General features: G+C 35.9%; 1 long non-coding RNA gene across 1 annotated transcript; it reads left to right on the plus strand.

Moving 5' to 3' along the window:
* Positions 1 to 2584: 2584 nt before the first annotated feature.
* On the plus strand, positions 2585 to 11132 carry LOC117196244 (uncharacterized). The gene is made up of 2 exons (XR_004476320.2): positions 2585 to 3849; positions 10932 to 11132. It is a non-coding gene; the product is annotated as an uncharacterized LOC117196244 (long non-coding RNA).
* The last annotated feature ends 11886 nt before the right edge of the window (positions 11133 to 23018 follow it).

Here is a 23018-nt window from a genome sequence, read left to right on the forward strand (position 1 = left end):
TAAATTTGAGAGAGAATTGCCATTTAACAATGAGGTCTTCTGATTCATGAATATGAGATATCTTTTTATTTATTTAGACCTTCTCTAAATTCAACCATGTTTGTAGTCTTTAGAGCACAAGTATGAACTTTTTGGTTAAAATTATCCAAGTATTTTATTTTTTAATATGTTGTGAATTGAATGTTTTGCTAATTTTACTTTCATATTGTTCACTAATGTATATAAATACAGTTAATTTTTATAAAATGATCTTTATCCTGAAATACTCTGACCTTCTTTATTAACTCTAATAGTCACAGCTTTTCAAAGCCCTTGGTGGACATCTCAATTGACAGATCTTTCTTTTAATTTTCTCTCCAGGCTCTTTTTTGCCCAAGCTGGTATTGCAGGCTCAGGCATCCACAATGGTAAACAATTGCTGCTGATTGTTTTTCCAAAGCCCCGTGGAAAAGTCTTTGCCTGAAAAGACCACTCTTAGTCAATTTAACTAACAATAATGGAGGTTTTTCTTAAGAAGCTCTAAATATTCAACCCTAAACATGATTCTGCTTGTTAATAATCACTGATCTTGCTTTCTTTTAAGCAATTTGATAGGCAATAAAGCAAATATTTATAATAAAACTAAGAAATATTAAAGGAATCATAGCAGTATATAGCAAAGGTCAATATATTAGTTTGCGGTGGAGCTACAGAGATTTTAAGATTTTCTTAGAAAAAAATGTAATTTAGATACAATTCTGAAAAATGAGAAGGAATAATTTTGGCGACATATAGGGAGAGTATCTTTTAGGCAGAATCCAAAGACCTAAATGTGAAAGAATTATTCATGATGTACGGAAAGTACAAAGCAGAGGAAAGTGGCCAGAAATTGGGTTGGAGAGGCAAGAGGAAGTCTGGAGTGACACAAACGAGCAAGCGTTTCAGAGGAGCAGCTGAGGGTATAAATTGGGCAAGACCGCATCCAGAAAAGTGAGAGTGTAAAAGGAGGAAGTTTCAGTAATGCTAATGGAAAACGGCATTGGTCTTGGCTCATGTAAGGAGCCTAAAGTGAGGATATAGACGAGTAGACCAATTCAGAGAAGCACAGTCAGAGAACTTGGTGATAAGTAGGCAGTTGGGGACAGAGGAAAGTCAAAACTGAGTCTCGGGGCTTTGGTTTGCAAAAATTGAGTTGATGGTCATTTCAACCACAGGAAAACAGAATTTATTTTTAGGGAAAAATTATGTTTATTCCCTAACATGTATAACTTCTGACACAGGTGAGGTATCCAAATTCAGATACCCAGTGAGGATTTTGACAAATAAATTGGGACCTCAGAAAAGCAATCTGGGCTAGTAATAAAGATTTAAGAATCATTAATATAAAATTGATCATTGGAACCATGGATATGTATGAGAGGATGCAGGGAGTGAAAAAGAGGAGATAACACTCAGATATTAATACTGATAGCTAGAGGCAGCCCAGGGCAAGAAGTCTGCAAGGGAAGTTGGAGGAGTGGCCAAAGATGAGTGAGACCAGCCCTGGGGGAGTGAAGCATCATGGGAGTTAAGATGCTTAGAGGGAGAGACTGTTTCGGATGCTGCTGAGGATGAATAAGATCAAGACTGAAAGTGTCTTTTGGATTTAACCACAGTGTTGTTGGTGATTCGGTGAGAACACTTTTGGTAGAATTGTGGACATAGAAGATAAATTTCGGTGTGAGTGGGATGTAATCATGTGGAGAGGACAATTGTAGGCAGATCTCTTAAGAAGCTTCGCTGTGGAGCAGAGGAGGAGAGGGCTACAGACAGCTAAAGGGAGAAAGACCAGCATTACGTCAACTCAGAGGTTATTTTCTTCTTCCCTTCCTCCTCTTTTCCTTTTGGATATGTATTGGTTTTGTTGTTTTTTAAGTATGAGGAGATTCGAACGCATTTAAAAGTTGATAGAAAGGAACACTAATAGAGAGAGAGAACTTGAAACTGAAAATACTGGAAAGAAATAAGTTGATTCAAGGATGACAGAGACTATGGATAATGGTCTTTGCATTCCCCTGTGTTCTTCACCTGAGCTGACATTATCAGAAACATAGAAAGTAATGGGATAAAAATCATCCACAGTCAAGTAAAACCAGTTTAAGCAAAGTCAGTTGGTCTATTCACCAAAAATCTGGGTTTTCTTTAGTTCTGAGTTTCCCTAAGGGAAAGAAAATGCCTAATTCTGGAGCTCCAGGAACACTGGGCCATTTTCTTAAAAGACATGTATGGTGAGTAACGAGGTGCTTGGCTCTACCCCCCAAGTGTCTTTCTGGTCAGAACAGCATTCAGGACCAACCAAGGCCAGCGGATTCATGATGTAAACTTAAAGCTTCATTAGACTCTAATTCTCTACCTCAGGACCTAACTCCCAGGAGTTAGGAGAAGCAGGTATCTGTCATTTTTCTTGTATTCACAGGCAAACTGGCTCATTTTCTGATACCAATACTTTAATATGTAATCAATTCTCACTCCCCTGTAAGTCTTCCCTACTCTTCAAGACTTACCTGTCATACACGGTAGCTCTTTATTGCAAATGGTATCAAAGGCAGCTTAATCCACAGGCAGCTACATCAGCTGGTGCTGCAGTAAGATCTTCTGTGGAATGACTATAACCCCAGCCCAAGAAGCTGTATTCTGCTTGTCTCCTCGTGCCTCCTCTGAGCCAATCTGTGAGTCTTCTAGTCTGTCAGCTCTTGATCTTTTAGACTCCGAAGTAAAATGAGTAAAAAGCTATCCCTGTGAGAACCTTTAATTAGCAACATTCTCAGCATATCACAGGATGAAAGCAGCAGTCAGTGTAGGGCCACCACTATCAGAATCACCCGGCAAAGTCACCCAGGAAACCACGGAGTCCCTGCAGGCTAAAGTCTCATCAACGACTGTCTTCTGTGGGAGACATTCTGCTGGCTCTGCAGAGGACAAAGAAGACAGGAAAGAAGAAAATGAGACAGCAATCAGAAAGGAGAGACGCATATTGAATCTTGCTGAACAGCCCAGTGAGAGATCATTTAGTTTTAATGCTTTAGGAAGAAAGCTGAGCCTTATAAAGTCACTTTCTTGTATGGCTTACATGGAGTGTCAGAAAAGGCTTGGAAATGTTTGCAGCAGTGTCAAAATAAGCAGGGAATGAATTGTGAGCACACCAAAAGCAGGACGGAATTTCTCAGAATGATGCAGTGCCTCTGCCTCTTCCTGTAATGCTTAGACCTCGTGAGAGATGGCTGAGCAAAAACAAGTGACATTCTTAGTGTCTTGCTTTGAAATCACTCAGCATAGGAGATAATTATGATAATGTACAGAACAGCTTTTTCTTCTGTCAACTTTCCTCTTCATCAGTCTATTATTTTCCCCAACAGAATGATGGGTAGCAATATGAGTCCCCATTATTTCTCTCTTTTGAATACCATTAATTCTCACCCAACCGCATTTAATTAAGGGAATGTATATTGATACACATAGCTTAATCAGGTCAGGGAGTGGAGCTGAAATTGATTGAGGACAGCTCTTTCACACTTATCTCAATTTATGAATGCTCAGACGCAGACAGAGAGTGAAAGGGTTTAATTTCCATTTGTGTTGTTTGCACGTTCTTTATAATGTAAGCATCGATCGAGCATTCTCAGTGTCAGTGTGCAGAGATCAAGCATAGCCATTTTTCATAAACGAAGGTCACAGGTCGATCTTGAGCAAGTTCCAAGCAATCTAGTTATAGAAATGTATTCATATTCGATCAACTATGACATGAAAGATTGGAGATCCGGAAAATTAACACCGGGAAAGCAACGCAGCTTCGGCTCTGGAATGGCACCTTCTGGGAAGCAAATGCCAAAGGTTCGTTACTTTTTGCCTCGGAATGTGGTTTGGGTGCTCGTCCTGCGTTTCTGAGATGCTCTTCATTTTGCTTGTGGATGTCGGTTGTCACCGAAAATGAGTTCAGACTACTGAACTTGGGGGAGGGGGTTCTTAGCTAAGAGTTAATTTGGTGAAGAGGAGGTTGCTGACACAAATCCACAAAGCATTCTGCCCATTTATTCCACTAATATTTCAATCAGCACTGTGATAGGCACACTTTAGGTAAGCTGGATGAAGTATTGATAATTTCCAGATGAGTGTATGGCTAATTTTTTCAAATGTATGAAGATGTCAGGTATTCATTTAAAATGATGGATTTTTTTTGTCATTTGCGTTTTCCCACTTCGACTTTAAAACCGTTTTTTTGTTGTTGTTGTTGTTTTACATTTGCTGTGGATTAGATTATTTTGTTCATTTCTGGGATTTTAGCCTAAAACTACAATTTAAAATTAATTCATATATTTCTTAAAACACAATCCAAGTTCTCATATCTTGATCTAATAATCCTGTAATAAAAATGGATCACACTTGTGGTTATTGTATAAAGATGTGCATGATTTCTCATATCTAGAATAATATTCCCCATATATTAAGCTCACAGTAATAGGAAAAGGAAGTGGAGGATGCTTTCTGAAATTCATCTTCTCCCCTGAGAGTAAGCATTTTACTCACATGAGCAAACTATCTATTTGTGTCTTTAACAGCAAGTGTAATTTTGCTCATTACCTCAGAGACATTAAAATATACACTCCTTCTTGAATCTTCTTATTTTGGCCCTAGAATTTTCAAGCGTTTAATGTCCAGGGGTCTTGTATTTTATATTTTGTCCTTAAGCAATGTGTGGTCAGTTAAATAGGCCACTAAAATTTGCATGTGATTTCAAGTTTTCAATCTTCTTAGTGACCCAGCTGAAAAGTTAGAAGGAATGATTATTGTTATCACAAAAGCTATTCATATCCAGTATTTGTATCTGGCTTGACCCAGAAAAAAAAAACAGGAAAAACATTTAGAAAAAGTATAGTCAGACAAATATTTTAAATGTTACCTACTAGTTTGATTACAGAAGTCAATAAAAGGAAAATAAGAGATATGAGTCATGAATTGAAGAAATATGGAAAAAAATGTAACTTACATTCATAAAACCTATATTCCAAGTTGATTTTTCACCTTGTGAAAATTAAGTGAACAAACCACACCTTAAAAAATACCCTTGAAACAGGATCCAAAAGGAGAACAGTTAGATCTATGGGAAATTTTCATTAAAGAGTGTATTTGTGGGAATGAAAGTATTTTTGGCCCCCTTCCCTAGCCTAAAACATAACTGAAAAGAGGGCAAACACCTTAAAGTTATTTAAAAACAAAAATTACTATTAGAAGGAGGGGTTTGGTGTCATTATTAGGAGAAGAGACTCAGGATCATCTAGTCTTTCTTAGGGAGTTCCATCTCCTTAGATAAACATCAAATATCCTTATATTTATTCACATGAATGAGGAAATTCTCTGACCTCCTTTGCTCATGTGGATTTCTGTAATAAATTAAGGTTCAAGGTCTTTAAATTTCAAGGAATGAGATGTTGTAACACGTACTAGAGAAAACATGAATATAGTTATTGCTGAGAGGTTAAGAAGGAAAGCCCTAGAGACAAGAAAAAATAGATGACCTAAATGTTAAGGCTCAAAGAGGAATAAAAATGCACAATGGATGTGGTTCTACTGTCTGTCAGCCTGAGACTTTCACTCTGAGAAAGAAGAAATCCTTAACCTGACAGATTTCAGAGGGAACCATTGTGACAAATTCTAATTGGAAGGTCCTTTGTGGGGAATAATATGCACAATGCCTCTAAATATCTTAGATGGAAAAAAAATATTGTCGATGGTTTCCTCCCGGAAAAATGGAGTAGTGGAAGGAAACTGTATGAAGGAAACATATGAGAATTGTCCTAAGGGGAATTATTAAAAGCTAACTAGTATAGAAGTGTCCTTTTGGCTGCTTTTTACTCTGAAAAAATGACGTGTTTCATCACATATATGTGCTACAGGTCAGAGGCACAAGACTTGAATTCCAGAGTCAGAGAGGTAAGCAATGTTTTCTTAGAGTAAAAGATAAACAAAACAAAATAAAATGTTAAATGAAAGATGATACATAAAAAATGAGAGAATAGGGTAGCAAACTCAAAGATTAGAAGTTTTAAACTACTTTTTTTTTCCTTTTGGTGGCAAATAAGCAGAAAAAAATACATAACACACTTAATGTTTCTTTGTGGTAGATGATGTAAGGTTAAGTTAACCACTGGATGTTAACTTAAGGCTTACTGGATGTTTCTTATTGGATTTTGAAACTATTGATCAATATAAGCTATTTGCCTTTCCAAGCTATGAAATTATTGGAATTTGCCTATCTTTCCTTTTCTTTCCAGCTATTAGTTCCCTAGAGAAAAATAGTGATGATCAGTCAAGGCCAGAATTCTGTTTTCCTAACATGTATGACCTTAATTTTCATTGATTTTGAATGTTTATGTAGAGACAACGTTTGGAACAAAAGACAACTGATTTTTATAGGAGTCACTTAAACTCATGATTCTCTCTAGAAATATACTGAAAGAGCATGTGACTTTATTTCCAAAATACAGGCAGTAACCTATCTAAAAAAAATTACCAACTGGATGTTAAGTTTTATTAAACCAAAAGAAAGAGAATGTAAGAATTTCTCTTGCAAAAAGTCTGAATCACATTTGTACCTCCTAATCTACTAAATCAGAGGTTTGAAAACTATAGGCTGAAGGCCAAATCTGGCGCTTGGCCTGGTTTGTAAATAAAAGTTTTATTGGAACACAGCCATGTCTGTTCATATACACATTGGCTACTCTTGTCCTACAATGGCAGAATAGTATAATTATGACTGGCCATATAGCCTTCAAAGCCAAAAATATTTCTATCTGGCTCTTTACAGAAAAAGTTTGCTACCCTCTGTATTAAATGCAAAGGTTTTTTTTGCCAGATTAGTTTTGAAAGGTATGAGATTTCTGATTTTTCTTTTCACTCTCCATCATTAAACTACAGTAAGCATTAATTTTGAGTGAAGCTTTCTGACAGTACATGATATATATGTTCTTATGTATCCCTGAGAACTTATCCGTGAAGGAGATTTTTTTTTTATTTAAGACAAAAAAGATTCAGATAATTTAGGAAGATTTTCCTGTCACACAGCTAATAGCAGGAACATTTAAAAAATATTTTCTGGTATTTTCAGTGAATCAATATTCAGTTCACAGAAGAACTGGCTATCAAAGGTCAAATTCTTCCCACCTTGTTTTGTTTGCTTTCTGTTTGTCTTGTTTTGTTTTATATTCTTTACCCTCTAGAGCTTTATTGTGAATACTGGGCATTTATTTTAGCTATTGCATCTGTTTCTAGATAAACCCAAACCTCCTATTTTAACCTCTATTCTGTGTATAGAGACTATTAATGTGCAATTCTGAATCAGTCTGACATGTTTCTTGTTTACCAGTGTGAGTGTTTATAGGTATATAGTTATTATCTTTCCAATGTTTTCCCCATGAAGTCTTTCTGCATGTATGTCTTCCTGTAGATTCTATATTAATGTTTCTCACCATCCCTAATTTTGTAAAAATGCCTTTTCAGGGAGGGGAGAGAGTGGATACAGATAAACCTTCTAGGAAGTTAGACGGAGCAGGAGAGGGGGAAATCAGGTCATTATTCTGCACCACCACAGGAAGGCATCCACCAGGATAACGGTTATTGGAATATAAGCATGGACTGATGGAAAATAACCAAGAGACAGAGACAGGATAAAAAGCTAAAAGAATGAGCGAATATTTAATTAATTAACTTCCTAGCAACCGTGAAATCAAATACTGGGAGAAGGGAAAGAAGAAAGAATCTCTGTGTTAGACTGGTGGAAGGGCTGGACAGGTATATGTACTGTCATTTTGAGTAGGGGAAGTTGGGGGACACCAGGTCTGGCCAGCTCTGTTTTCCTTAATGATGGAAGAGTCAGTTAGGACTGGGTTAAAGTGAATTGTAAGGTGAGTTTGAAGCAAATGTTGAAGGTTTGGAACAATCTCTGAGAAAATTTGTGGAGGAGTTGGCCAAGGATAAGCAAAAGTTTTCTGAATAACAAAAAAAGAATTTTTTGGAAGTCTTAATAGTTTAAAATATTTCCTTCTCAAAGAAAGGAAATTTGCTTTTATTCTTGTGGAGAGGTACTATTCTGAAATGCTGTTGGAGGTATAGATCCCTGAAGTTCCTTTTATTGCTTACCTTCCCCAAGATAGGCAGTTGGGGCAGCATTGCCCAAACATTAGTCATTTCCTCCTCACATACATTATTTTTTACTATCTTGTTGAACAACCTATACTCTTACTGATGTATTTTTTCCCTATATTTTTCTTGTAAGTTCATTCCGATGTTTAACAAATATAACACTATAACCCAGAAAATAATATGGTGTTGCAAAGCATGTAAATACATCCATGAATATTTTATTTAATTTATTTTAAATGTTTTTTCAAAATTTTTTACTGGAGTATAGTTGATTTACAATGTTGTGTTAGTTTCAAATATACAGCAAAATGAATCAGTTATACATATACATGTATCCACTCTTTTTTTAGATTATTTTCCCATATAGGCCATTACAGAGTATTGAGTAGAGTTCCCTATGCTCTACAGCAGGTTCTTATTAGTTATCTATTTTATATATAGTAGTGTGTACATGTCAGTTCCAATCTCTCAATTTATCCCTCCCCCCCATCCCCTGGTAACCATAAGTTTGTTTTCTACATCCAATGTATTTTTTAATAAATAATTTCATGGAAAATTATTTCAAAAAGGAAACTTTATAACCCAAACTGAAATGGTAAGCACATCTCATATTGCTGTAAGGAGAAGTTAAGCATAAAATACACAAAACGAAAACAAAGTTGAACCTATTAAGTTCTGTCCAAATTCTATTCCCTGGGAAAGCCTGAGCATGCCCCTAACTTCTGTTAAAAAGAGTGGTAGTGTGTGTATCAGGGTGATTTTTTGAGCATAAGGGTACTGAGAGAACATTTTTCTCTTTGATGTAATCAGAAACGGTAGAGAATTAAAAAAGAATGATTTTTCCTCAATGTGATTGGATGCTACTTATGCCTTGAGTCCGAATCCCTTCTGAAGCTGTTTAGTATCACACACGATACTTGTCTCACACTTTGTAAAATCTGGATGGGGAATTCTGCATTCATTTCCTTGGGGAAGGGAAGAATAGGCAGAAATACAGAGAGTATTTTGGAGATGAGTACTGGCCTTTGACTGTCAGATTTGGGTACACATTTTAGGAGTTAGATCTATAGTCAGGTCAGGGCTGCCCACAAGGCTCCCTGCTGTACCCTACCCCCTTCATACACACAAGGAGGAAAGTCTGAAGGGGAGTTAGAAATGTGCAGATCCTAAAATGCTTGAGAGATGGCCCAGCATCCTGGTGTCTCCAACCGGACTGAACCCTGAGGGAAGGGATGAGAGGGAGGGAGTCCAGGAATTGTAGCTCTGATGGACCTTGTGGGCCCTTCCTCAGAGAAGGGGTCTGAACACATAGCAAGACTCAAAGCAGAAGTGGCTTTGTTGTCAGGAGGGGCCAGCATTCCTGGTTTCAGCCCCTGGGCTGAAAGTATCTGTTTGTTTAATCTTGATTTTTTTTAAGGAATGTAAAAAATAATAAAACTATTTTTATTTGTATAGTTTTGGATATAGAAAATCCAAAGAAATACATACATATAAACAAACACAAACAACTATCGGAACTAATAATGGGGTTCAGCATTGTGGCAGGATCCAAGATCAATTTACAATATCAGCTGTGTTTTTATATACTAGCAATGATCGTGTTTAATCTTGATTTTGACCCCGTTCAGGTTCGCAGTCTCCTTCTCACTCTGTCCCCTCACTCCCGGCATCATCATCACCCATCCCTACTACCTCACATGCCCACGTGACCTGTCTTGCTCCTGGAGGCAGCTGTGCCTGTTGGCTAATGACTTAGTCAACAAGCCTGAAAGAGCCTCAGGAGATTCCCAGGGTCCCAGCCTGCCAGGGGGACAGAGAAATGATTATATGAAACCCCAAGAGAAGGGACTAAACTGAGATTATGCTTCTGCCACCAAGCAGAATGCATACAGGAAGGAAAATGAAGTTTACTTCTGGAACATTGGAGCACTTTGCTATTCTTTTCCACATGGTTTTGTAGGTGTGAACTGTGAATAAGAACGTGACTAGTAACGAATTGCAGGGCAGATGTTGAAGGCCTATTTTTAGATGCGGCTGATTGAGACAGGACTGAAAGGCAGAGCAGGTCCTATGCTCAGACTCACTAGAGCAAGGCCAGGGTGACTGTTGCCTAGTCACCACGGGGTTGTTTTATTCAATTAAAAATTACATCTTGAGGACCAGATGGTGATGGGGGACACAGACTGCCAGCAGTTGTCAGAGTCCCTGAGTGAATAGAGATTGGAAACAGACCTCAGCATCCCATGGAATGGAGCCCACCTGAGAACAGCTGTGCCAGCTTCTGACCCTCAGCTGGGACCACAGGATTCCTGTCTGTCTCATCCATCATCCCCAAAGCCTGGCGCATCCTCAGCTGGACACTTGGTAGGTGTCCAACATGTATTTGATTTGGACAAAATGGATAGGCAAATATGAGGAGAAAAATAGAACACTGAGTTATTAAAATGTGATGGTATAGCCAAAAATTTAGGGATGGGGGTAACACAGTTCTACTTAAACCCTAGAAGAAAAAGTTTTACTCAACCTAATCTTCTTATGAGGCCTACCATGATTGCCCCTTATTTGAAATTGCAAACCCGCTTTTCTCCTGCCCCATTTTTAGTCCCCATTACCCTGATCAACTTCTCTTTTATTCATATTTAACTTTTCATTTCCTCACTGTCATGTGTATATCTGCTAAAATGTCATCTCCACTTTGAGAGTGCCTCAGGAAACGCTGTGGAAACGAGGAGCACAAACACCTCAGCATCTCTCAACCCATGTTTCTTTTCCTGCAGGAAAATCAAGTAAGGAGACTGTGCTCACTAATGTCAACCAGAGATGGAAACTAATGGCGACTCATTGCTGATCACACTACCCTGACCTCAGATGCCATGGAGAGGAGTTCACAGTAAACCACCCACGGTGGAGTGGGAAGTGTGATCCACCCATAGAAAGAGCAGTAAATGTTTGTGCACAATAAAACAGTCTCCACCAGAGCAGGAACTGGTGTCTTCTGTACGTTCATTTACCCTAAGCACATACATAGCTTGCATGAGGCAGGCTCCATAGCTATCTGCTTCTGATTTGTTTCCAAATTTCCAATTTTTACAGGTATCTGTGCTGAAGAAAAAGCTTCTTCTGCATCGGGGGCAGCCTGTGTGTGTGCTGTTGTTTACCTGTGGTAAAGATGTCATAAGAAAAATTATTATATGAGAAGATTCATTGTGCTGTATAAGATACATCTCAGGCTTTATAACCCAAGGTGAAAAGGCAATAAAATCACTTTTCTCTTAAGAACTAAAACTATTATGATAATCGTTCTCATCTTATAAATGAGCTGGAAATCCAGTTTTTATCCAGGATCTTCCTTTCCCAGATCACAAGGATTGCTTAAACTTGTTCATGAATTCATTTTTGAGTACCAGCCAATGTCAGTCAGTGAAGCAGGAGCTAGGTGGGCTCCACAATGACTGAGCTCAGCAAACCACGCGGCTGGCCTCCACTACCATTTCTCCCACTCACATGACACTGCGCTATGGACCATGAGGTCATGACAGCCATGTTGAAGCTGGGCGTCTTCCTCAGGCAGGGTCTGGCCAGCTGCCGGCTGGCTCTTGCTGACAATATGCCCTGCTCTCTACCTGATCACCTCTGCAGATGCTGCCAGCTCGCCCAGACTCAGAGTGAGAGCATTTTCCTCTCAAATCCATGTTCAGTTAGGTGTGTCCTACAGCAAAACAGCATGGGAAGCAAACTTCACAGTTTTTAGTGCTGCACAGGGTACTTTCAGTATACCTGGACACAGCATTTTCTCCAGAACATTTCCAAACATAGCAAGGTCAAGTAGTGACGGGGTCCAGCATCAATAAAGCAAAAAAGTACAAAGAACCAGTTTCCCTCTCCCTGGCCTGTTCCTGGTTTCCTCTTTCTCTTAAGGAATTTTTCCTATCGGTTCTGTGGTTTTCCTTCCCTCTCATATGGTCTTCATTGGAGCTACTGGCCCTTAGGTGTGTCCTAGTATCTTTTCGTCACAAGGAGAAGACATCAGTGGCAGGGTCACTCTGCTCCCACATGAGTCTGTTGCTCTCAGGTACATACCTGTGTGAAACAAGAGGCAAATGTTGGGTTGGAGGGCCATTTGCCATGTGCACGGACAGTTCATAAACCCAGGTCCCCGACAAGTTTAAGATATGCTTAAATCTTCACAGCCAAAAGGAACACTCAATTCTGTCTTCCCAAAACAAGGAGTCAACTTCCTCAAAGTACAATGCCAACCCATGACCAGTAAGGCAGAAGCTGCTTGAAACTTTTTTTTTTTTTTTTTTTTTTTTTTTTTGCGGTACACGGGCCTCTCACTGCTGTGGCCTCTCCCGTCGCGGAGCACAGGCTCCGGACGTGCAGGCCCAGCGGCCATGGCTCACGGGCCCAGCCGCTCCACAGCATGTGGGATCCTCCCGGATCGGGGCACGAACCCGTGTCCCCTGCATCAGCAGGCGGACTCTCAACCACTGCGCCACCAGGGAAGCCCTGCTTGAAACTTTTTAATTGGCAACTTTCCAGCTACAAAAATCTAAAGGTCCAGTGTCTACTGACACCCTGTACGTTTTTAGTATATTCTCACTTCCTGGGGCCACTTATGACAAGTCATGCCAACAATTTCTATCTGTTGGGGATCATTGAAAATTATTTAGAAAGCTTTGTATGTTGGAATGAAACAAAATCAGATAATGATGCCAGATACCTGTTTCTGATTTCAGGCAATGCATTCCCCTACTAGGGTCTGTTTCCTCTCCCATTAAAGGAAAGAAGGAAATCTGAATATCTCTGAGGTTACATCTCTCTGCCATTTTATCATTCCAGTATTCATAAACTTATGCAGAATTAGACCTTGAAAAACATAGGAACTACACAATTGCAAAGAATAAAATGAAAACACTGATGATGATATTAGAAGGAATGGGTATAACATTTGTGTGTCCTATAAGGAACTGTTCCAATGATATTGGTAGCTCAGAGGGAATGAAAAGAGTTATTAGATGTGCAATGCACAGGGCACTTTTATATTACAGCAGATAGCTCATCTTTCAGTCCATCTGATTTTCAATGAGATGTAGGCACCAGTTGTAGCGACTTCAATTCTAAATGGGGAAGACGAAGTTAATTAACTAAAGCCTTTGAAACTCTCTGAAAACTATTATTTTCTTGCAATTGTCCCTTGCCAAAAAAATACAGAGAAAAACAGATATTGAAGCTATGATAAAGTGTGTTCTATTTGAATTTTCTCATTAGTGCCTGGATTTCTACTGAGAAGATGGGAAATGTGATCCATTGTTCCTCTCACTTTTGCAGTGAGCAAAAATTTCATTGTTTTAAAGACTGGATTTAAGGTTTAGTTCTCAGTATATTTGATTAAATTATTGTAAGATATTTAATTAGACAGAAAGTTTGCAAATCACATTTCTGATATAAGACTTGTATGTAAAATATATGAAGAACTCTCAAATTCAACAATAGAAAAACAAAGAACCTAATTAAATAAATTAAATAGATACTTCACCAGAGAAGGTATAGTAATGATGACTAATCATATAAAAATATTCTACAACGTTAGCACTAAGGAAATGCAAATTAAAATAAGATCCTTCTAAACATCTACTAGGATATTTACTATTAAGTAAAAAATAAAATTGCCAATATCAAACACTGGGGAGGATGCAGAACAACTGCAACTCAACTGTGTGACTGATGGTACATGAGGCATCACTGTACAATGTTTGAAAATGTTTGTATCCCTAAGTGCAATGCAATATAAACTTTTTTAAGGGAAGAAAAATTTGCTTTAGTAATTGCTGATGTGCAAAGGATTGTCATAATACTCAATTTTAGGAGTAAGGTAAAAGCTAAAGATGATAAAAACTAAACAAAATAGACAAAACACTGCAAATGACAGCATCTCTAACGTAGGAAGAGAGGTCAGGAGAAAGTCTTCTTGTGCTCAAGAGCACGATGTGTTTTCTGTTATGGGTCTTCTCATGTGCAAACTTGCACTTAGGGTAGGGGGATACATCAGATTGTAGAAAAAGGACTTATACTCATGTTTTTATACACTTGCCATTAAAATAAATGTTATACGATGACAGCCAAATAAAAAATGTACATCTCTTTGGGTAGTATCAGTTTACTTGTTTTCCTTAACCTCGTGGGCCAGGTTGTTTTATAGAATAGCTGCATCACTAATAATAAAAGTTCACATGATTTGTCAAATATTGTATAGTTTTTATGTCATCATGACCCAAATGAGATTTTATTCTGAGACCTTTATATTTAGTTAAATCTCATACAATGTTGAATTGACTAAACTGTTTTAATTCATATAGTTCACAAAAATTTACTTTGCCATTTAAAACAATAAAGACATTTCCAGAAATAGAATGTTTCCATGCAAATATATTAAAAACCTAAGTTAATTTCCACATTTATTCCCTCTGCAAATGTTCATTGTTTGAAGCATTAGTTAAATCATCATTATTGTTTCTTACGTCAGTACACCCCTAAAAATTAAAAGTAAATAAAAAATTTTAAATGTGTAACAAATGAATGATTGGTTTTATAAACATAAACACCTCAAAGATATTCCTGAATACCCAGTGCTGTCTCTCCTTTTTAAACACATTTGTAAACATGTATAAGATAAAGGAAAGGACTTACCATAACAAAAGTTAAATTAAAAAGCTGGAAAAATTGCGTAATACCTGACAATTCAAGTAATATTGTTGAATCTTCATGTAGTATTTAAAAGTACCAGTGAATGCGTTTATGAATTATATTTCTAATGGAATGCTAATGGAATAAAATGAAGAAGACAGTAATTAAATAATTGTTTATTTACAAATAACTTTTAGCTGACATCAAGTTAAGCATGACTATGTAAGAAGTTAGTGTCATACAAGAAGAATACCATTTTTTGAAGATACTCACCTCCTTTCTCAAAATCAGGACAAAACACAAATTGCCCCAGCAGGCTAAGATTCCAATATTTCTTAATAGAAAGAAATGGCAAATATATTTTTAAAATGTGTCCTTCTGTTAATTATTATAAATTCCATCATAAAACTCCATGCATTTTTGCATATCATATGAGAGATTATCTACAGTTCCTTTGAATCTAATATCAGTTAACTCCATTTTCCCATTTTTAAAGTTGTGCAGAAACTTTTTTCTTTAGTTTTCAAACATCTATTTCTAGTATAGAAATGGCATTTGTGAGATCTTTATGAAATAAGCATTTTTATTCTATTTTAACATATTGTACTAGCGATGAAAATCATCATGGGATCTCATGCCCAGGACTTTTCAGAATCAATGGAGAGGCTTAGATGGAACATATGCTTTTTATGTTTACTCTGAGCTTTGTTTTCATGAGAAACTGTGGCATTCATCTAAGATACGCATGCTAGTAAGCACCAAGGTTTAATTCAGCACGACAATTAGAGGATATTTTAGTAATAAATTGATATGAATGGGTAGCTGAAATTTAAAATTTAAGCAAAAAGATAGAAGCAAGAACAGAGAGGTCAAGAGAACAGATTTAAAAACTCACAATCCCTAGTATGGAATGAACAAAACCAAAGGAAGTTAGAAAAAGTTGATGATATCAAACTCAAAAGGAGTTTAACTTGAGGTATCTCTAACAGAACAATTCTTATACCAGATTTATTTTGAAGAGACTAAAAATGTGAAACTGTGTCAAGCCGTCACTTTTAATGTGAGGCAATTTCCTTAGAATAGTTGCCATTTTGGTATTATTGTACTTCTACACTATAAAAGTGATATTGCCTGGTTCCACTTTTACATAGCATGTAGAAAACTGCAATAAAATATTGTCCTCACCATAACAATGGGTAGCAACCAGATAAACCATAAAATTATAACTTTTTTAACCCATCAGAGACCTAAAGTCATAAAGCAATAAAGTAAACTTAATCCCAATACATGACAAGCCTCTCAGAGGACAAAAGGGACATATAAATTGTTCCATCTTTGTGGAGCATGAGAGGAAGTGGTAGCAACCATAATATCAGGCAACAAAAATTCTTCAACATTATCGAATTTCTAAAGGCTGAGTATGTGCCTGTGTGACAGTTTAGAATCTGTGGGAATCCCAGACATAAAGGGAGGGAAACCTACATGACAGCTTTTTTCTACAGCCACCACTGGGTGCTTGTGAGAAAGCTTGAAGACCTGCTCTCCACTGCATATGCATATAGATGGTGACCAGCCACTGCTGAGAGACAGAACAGAACTGTACACATGTGAACCTCTGTATCATAGCAAGTAGCTACCATTTACTGCTGGAGAAAACCAGGAAGTGCTCCTGCCTCATAGTCTCAAAAAAAATGGTCAGCAGCTGCTGAAAGAGGGAGGAAAACCTGACATCTCTGTGCTGCAAGTACACAAAATAAAATTTACCTGCTACCAAGGGAAGCAGAGGAAACCCACTCATGAACACAATCCTGCATTGAAACAGAAGAGCGTCTGGCTGAGAGTGGAGAGGGACAAAAAGGTAACTTGCGTTCAAAACTCCCACTGACACCAACCACGGTTTTGTAACCTTGTGGAGGAGGGGATGGAATAGTGAGAAAGTCCTACTTCTGAAGCTCAGATGCAAAAGGACGAACCTGACAATGACCAAGGATGGACAGGAGCATACTTCCACACACACATGCATGCACACACACACACACACACACACACACAAGCAAACAAGGAAACCAAAATCCCTTCCCCATTGAAGCTTTGCAATAGTAAGCAACAGTGGTCTACTGTGGGAAAATTATTCCTGTACAGATGGGGACTTTAAGCATTGAGAGAGAGAAACTATTAAAAGGTGGACATGTTAGAAAAGATAATGCCAGAGATAAAGAATTTCTTTGACACGCATGCTGAAAAACAAGACACAGCAGAGGAAAAAACTGACGAAATTGAAGACAAATCAATAGAAATTTTCCAAATGAAACAGAGAGAGAAAGAAGAAATAAGAAAAACAATCTAAAATCTCTGTCCAAAGGTGTAATCTACATTTAATTGGAATTTCAAAAGGAGAAGATGGAGAAAATGGGAGAAGAAATATTGAAGATACAGGGGACAAGAAATTTACAGAATTAATAAAAAGGAACAAACCACAAAACCAAAAATATTAAGAACCTCTAGCAGAATTTTCAAAACATCAAGCTTACTGAAGTCAAACTACTAGAAATTAAAGATAAAGAGAAATATGCGGATGACATCCGAGATGAAATAATAAAAATGTAGATACATAGAAACAAAGATGAGAAAAATAGCAGGCTTGTCATCAGAAACTATGCAAATCAGAAGACAATAGAGCCACACATTCAAAGCTCTGAATGAAAAACCTAAAAACATATAATCTTTCACCATATCATGTGAAAATATCTTTCAAATGTAAAAGTAAAGCCTTTTCCAAAAATCAAACTTGAGTGATATCATTGCCAGCAGATCTATACTGCAAGAAGATTATAATATAGTTCTTCAGAAAGAGTATGATACCAGATAGAAAACTTTAAAAAAAAAAGCACCATAAATAATAAATATGTGGGTAAACATAAAAGACATTTTTCTTATTTGTAATCTCTTTAAAAGAAAAATGAGTATCTAAAAAATTAATAGCAGCAAGACTTTGCTGTGTTTACAATATGTAGAATTTAAAAAAGAAGAGGTATGGCAAAAAGGAAACGTGTACATTTGGAAGTTTCTTATACTCTACATGAGGAGGTATATGTGTATGTAGCCTGAGATAAGTTAGCGACGTATATTGTAAACCATAGGGATCAACAAATGAAAAATAATAATGAAACAAAATGCTGCATGAATAAAACAATAGTTGAGATCAGGATGAATGGTAAAATGCATTCAGTTAATTCAAAAAAGGAAGAAAACACGTGCAGAAGAAATAAATACATTTAGAATAAACAGAAAACAAATCCCCAGCCATTATCAAGAATTCTATTAATATGAAAGGTCTAAACTCTCTAATTACAAGGCAACACAATAATATTGGATATAAAAGCAATATCCAACTAGATTTTTCTATACTAAATCTACTTTAAAGGGAAAGATATACATAAAAGTAAAAAGATGGGAAAAGACATATCATGCAAATTCTAAGCAAAAGAAAGCTGGCGAGGCTCTATTAGCTTCAAACAAGGAAAAAACGTTAGAACAAGAAATATTCCCAAAGATAAAATGGGACATTCCATAATGATGTAGAGATCGTCACCAGAAGAACATAACAATCTTAATACAAGTGAAGCAAATAATAACGATTCAGAATATCTAAAGCAAAAGCTGATAAAACTAAAAGAAGAAATAGAAAAATCCATAGGAATAGTTGAAGACTTCAATTTTTTCTCAGTAATTGAGGGAGGAATAAAGAACTGAGCATAGTACATGTACTAAAGACATTAAAAGGATAATAATAGACTATTATAAAATTTTTTTCCAATAAACTTGATAATTTTGATGAAATGGATAGATTCCTTGTAAAACTCAAATGACCAAACTTTACTCAAAAAGAAATAGAAAACTTTATATCCTGTACAGAAATTGATTTCTTAGTTAAAATCTTTCTCACAAAGATCCTGGTGAAGATGACTTCACTGATTAATTCTACCAAATATTTAAGGAATAATGCCAATTCAACACAAACTCTTCCAAAAAAATTTTTAAAAGGAGGTAAATCTTTCTTATGCATTTTATGGGACCTTCATTACTCTGATACCTAAACAAGGTAAAATATTTGCAAAAAAAAATTAAACATAGAAGAAATCTTTGTGATAATATGACAGGCAAAGATTTGTTAGATAAGGCATTCATAAGTTACCTGGCTTCAAAGTTTAAAGCACTGCTCATCCAAAAACACAGTTAGGAAAATGTGAAGACAACCCAGAGACTGGGAGAAAATATTTTCAAAATGTATAACTGACATAGGACCTTTATCCATAATAAATAAAGAACACTTACAAATCAATAATAAGATAATCTTAAGAAATGGGAAAATATTTGAATGAATACTTCACCAAAGAAGGTACAAGAATGGAAAGTAAGCCTGTGAAAATATGCTTAATATCTTTTTTTTTTTTTTTTTTTTGCAGTACACGGGCCTCTCACTGTTGTGGCCTCTCCCATTGTGGAGCAGAGGCTCCGGACGTGCAGGCTCAGCAGCCATGGCTCACGGACCCAGCCACTCTGCGGCATGTGGGATCTTCCTGGACCGGGGCACGAACCCGTATCCCCTGCATCGGCAGGCGGACTCTCAACCACTGCGCCACCAGGGAAGCCCTATGCTTAATATCTTAAGTCATAACTGAAATGACATTAATATCAAGATAAGATATCACTATACACACACAAAAAGGCCAAAGTTAAAATGGTTGACAGAATCAAATGTGGTATGGATGTATAGCAATTGGGAAAGCAAAACGGTGTGGCTTTTCTTTTGAATAACAGTTTGGTAGGTTTTTGTGAAATTGAACATACACTTATCACATGATACAGCAATCCTATTCCCTGAATACAGGCTTTCCAAAGAGCAATAAAAACATATTTTTCCCACACAATGATCTACACACAAATGTTTACAGTAGCTTTATTAATATTAACCCCAAACCAGGAATATCTCAAATGCTCATCAATAGGTAAAAAGATAAACACAGTAAGTCCATGCAATGAAATACTCTCCAGATACTTAAAGCACTGAACTACAGACACATGCAACAGTATGAATGAATCTCAAAATTACAGGAAAGAAGTTGGACACAGAAGATAACATAATGTAGAATTCCATTTGTATGACATTTAAAAAGGCAAACTTATAGAGACAGGAATCATATCAGTAGTGGCCACTGACAGTTAGTGGAAGGAGGAAATTGACTTGAAAGGAACATAAGCTGACTTTTTAGGTGACAAAAATGTTTCAAATCTTGATTGTGGTTGTGGTGTACCATGACAGTACATATTTGTCAAACTGATTTAACTAAACAGATCTGGGTAATGAGCTAATTATGTTTTTAAATTGTGAAGAAATACCTGTACAAGAGATAAGTCAATAAAGCTTAGTAAACAGGCTGATTTGAAAAATAACTAATTAGAACATATAGATTTATAAAATATGATCTCATTAGGCTAAATGGAAAATTAGAAATGAACAGAGTATAAGAGACCTAGAAATTGGATCTGAAGTGGAGCCATAAAAACACAGGTGGTATATGTATAAAAAAATCTATAATTAAACCTAGTATAGTGAAACTGCAGGACATCAGAATGAACAATCTTAAAATTAGAAAAGAAAACCTAAGACAGAGAGAGAGGGAAAGAGATAAGCTACAAGAAAGGAACGATTACTCTTCTCAACAGCAGAGTAGAAGCCAGAAGACACTGAAATAATAATTTCAAATTACTGAAAGAAAATTACTATAAACCTAAAATTCTACACAGAGCTAAATAATCATTCAGAAACCAAACAAAAACATTACTGGATAAAAACTGAGAAAGTTTACCACTAACAGATGGGCATAAAAGGAACCTTTAGGGAAACACTTTAGAAAGAAGAAAAATGATATTAGAATAAAGGTCTGAGATGGGGGAAAAATGATGAGAAATAAATTAGTAAATAGGTTTTAAATTGAAAATAATTGACCACAGCAAGACAAATAATGTTTTATTTTTGGAATTAAAAACATATTTTCCTGAAGTATTAGAAAACAAATTTTAAGCAAGATAGATGGAACTGGAGTTACAGTGTTCTAAGATCCACAGATTGCTTGGGAAGAGAAAGATACAATGATTACTGTTAGACGTTGAGTGTGCATGATAGAAGGTTAAAAACACACACTGAAGAAATGTGATTAGCAATATAATTTCCAGAAGAAAAGAAAAAATGGAATTTAAGAAAATAAAAATAAGACCAAAAATTTTAGACGCAAAATAAGGAAAATAAGACAAATACAAAGCATAAGATAATATGATTAAAGCTAATTTTAAATATTAGTAATGACCATAAATATAATGTAAAAGGAACAAACCACATTTTCTCAACACAGTGGAATTAATATTGAATTAAGAAACAACTCTCCAAATATATGGCATATTTTTTCATTAAATAACTCACAGATTAAGATGTTACATTAATAAAAATTTGAAAATATATACATAGATAGTAATAATTATAAAATGATACTAAATCCAAGGTTTGTGTAATAAAATTATGGTGGTATTTTAAAATCCTTATAAAATATTATTTATTATTATTATATGTTCTTAAATGCTTATAGTAAAAAAGGAAGAAGGAATATAAAGTATATGAGCTAATCATCCAACTCAAAAAAATTGGAGAAAGAACAAAAAATTAATCCAAAGACATTAGAATTAAGGGGAAAAAAATTGAAAGCAAAAGTAGAAGAGGTAATCCAAAAAGCCAAAAATTAATTGTAGGCAAAGATTAGTTAATACCCAGTATTTGTCAAGATTGATTTTTTTAAAAGTAGAAGGCAAAAATAGTATAAAAATATAAGGTGATACAATTACAGACAATATGAGTTATCTTTAAGAGCAAGTGAGTAATACCAAAAAAATCTATGATAATAAATTTGAAATGTGATAACTACAGACATATTTCTGAAAAATATAACAACAAAACTGATATGTAGGAAAGACAAAACCAGGGCTTCCCTGGTGGCACAGTGGTTGAGAGTCCGCCTGCCGATGCAGGGGACACGGGTTCATTCCCCGGTCCGGGAAGATCCCACATGCCAGGGAGTGGCTGGGCCCGTGAGCCATGGCCGCTGAGCCTGCGCGTCTGGAGCCTGTGCTCCGCAACAGGAGACGCCACAACAGTGAGAGGTCCGCGTACCGCAAAAAAAAAAAAAAAAGACAAAACAAGCCAAAATTATAATCACTTAAGAAATTAAATTATTATCCAGAAGCTAACTCATTAAAAGTAACAATCTAGGTTTACAGGTAAATTCCACCAAGATTTCATGGAAAATAAAATTTCAATATTATACAAATTCCCTGAGAATAGGGAAAAATATATTTCCTAAATAATTTAAAGAATCTAGAATGGTTTTAGTACTATAATTGTTCAAAGGCAGTTAAAAACAATATTCCATGCAAATTTCATTTTCATGTGTATATAAATACTTAAAACAATATTGGCTGGTAAAATCCAGTAAAGTACTAAAAATTATGTACATCATGACCAAGCTGAATTTACTTCAGGAATGCAAGCTGTTTCAATATTTTAAAATATTCTAACTTACCATTATGTATAGATAATATGATTGCTTATTGTTCACATTTTTAAAAACCCAGGATTTTTTGAACTCAATTTTTTAGATTTAATGAAGGAATTTAACAAGTTTCTGAATATGAGCACAATATAAAACCAATTTTATTACTATACTCTGCAACATATATTTTAAAAATAATTGTAATGAAAAAACAAATACTGTTTATAGTAACAATAAAAGTATTTAGTACCTAGAAATAAGTCTAAAACGGCACACATTTCCTTTAAGGAAGAAGTCATCAATAAATAGACCTAACATATCATGTATACAATGTCTTAATATATCATAAAGGTGTCAATTTTCTGCAAACTATAGGTTCAATGAAGTTCCAAACATACTCTCAAAAGGATTTCCAATAAAATTTATTAAACTTATACAAAAACATAATTTAAGTACCCAAAATAGCCAAAATTTTGGGGAAAAAGAAGATAATTAGATGATTTAAATGCCAAGTATCTAGGTTTAATATAAAAATATAGACAGTATAACAATATACTATAGGCACAGGTATAGACA

Source organism: Orcinus orca, chromosome 12, assembly GCF_937001465.1.
Source record: "Orcinus orca chromosome 12, mOrcOrc1.1, whole genome shotgun sequence".
NCBI classification, from domain to species: domain Eukaryota; kingdom Metazoa; phylum Chordata; class Mammalia; order Artiodactyla; family Delphinidae; genus Orcinus; species Orcinus orca.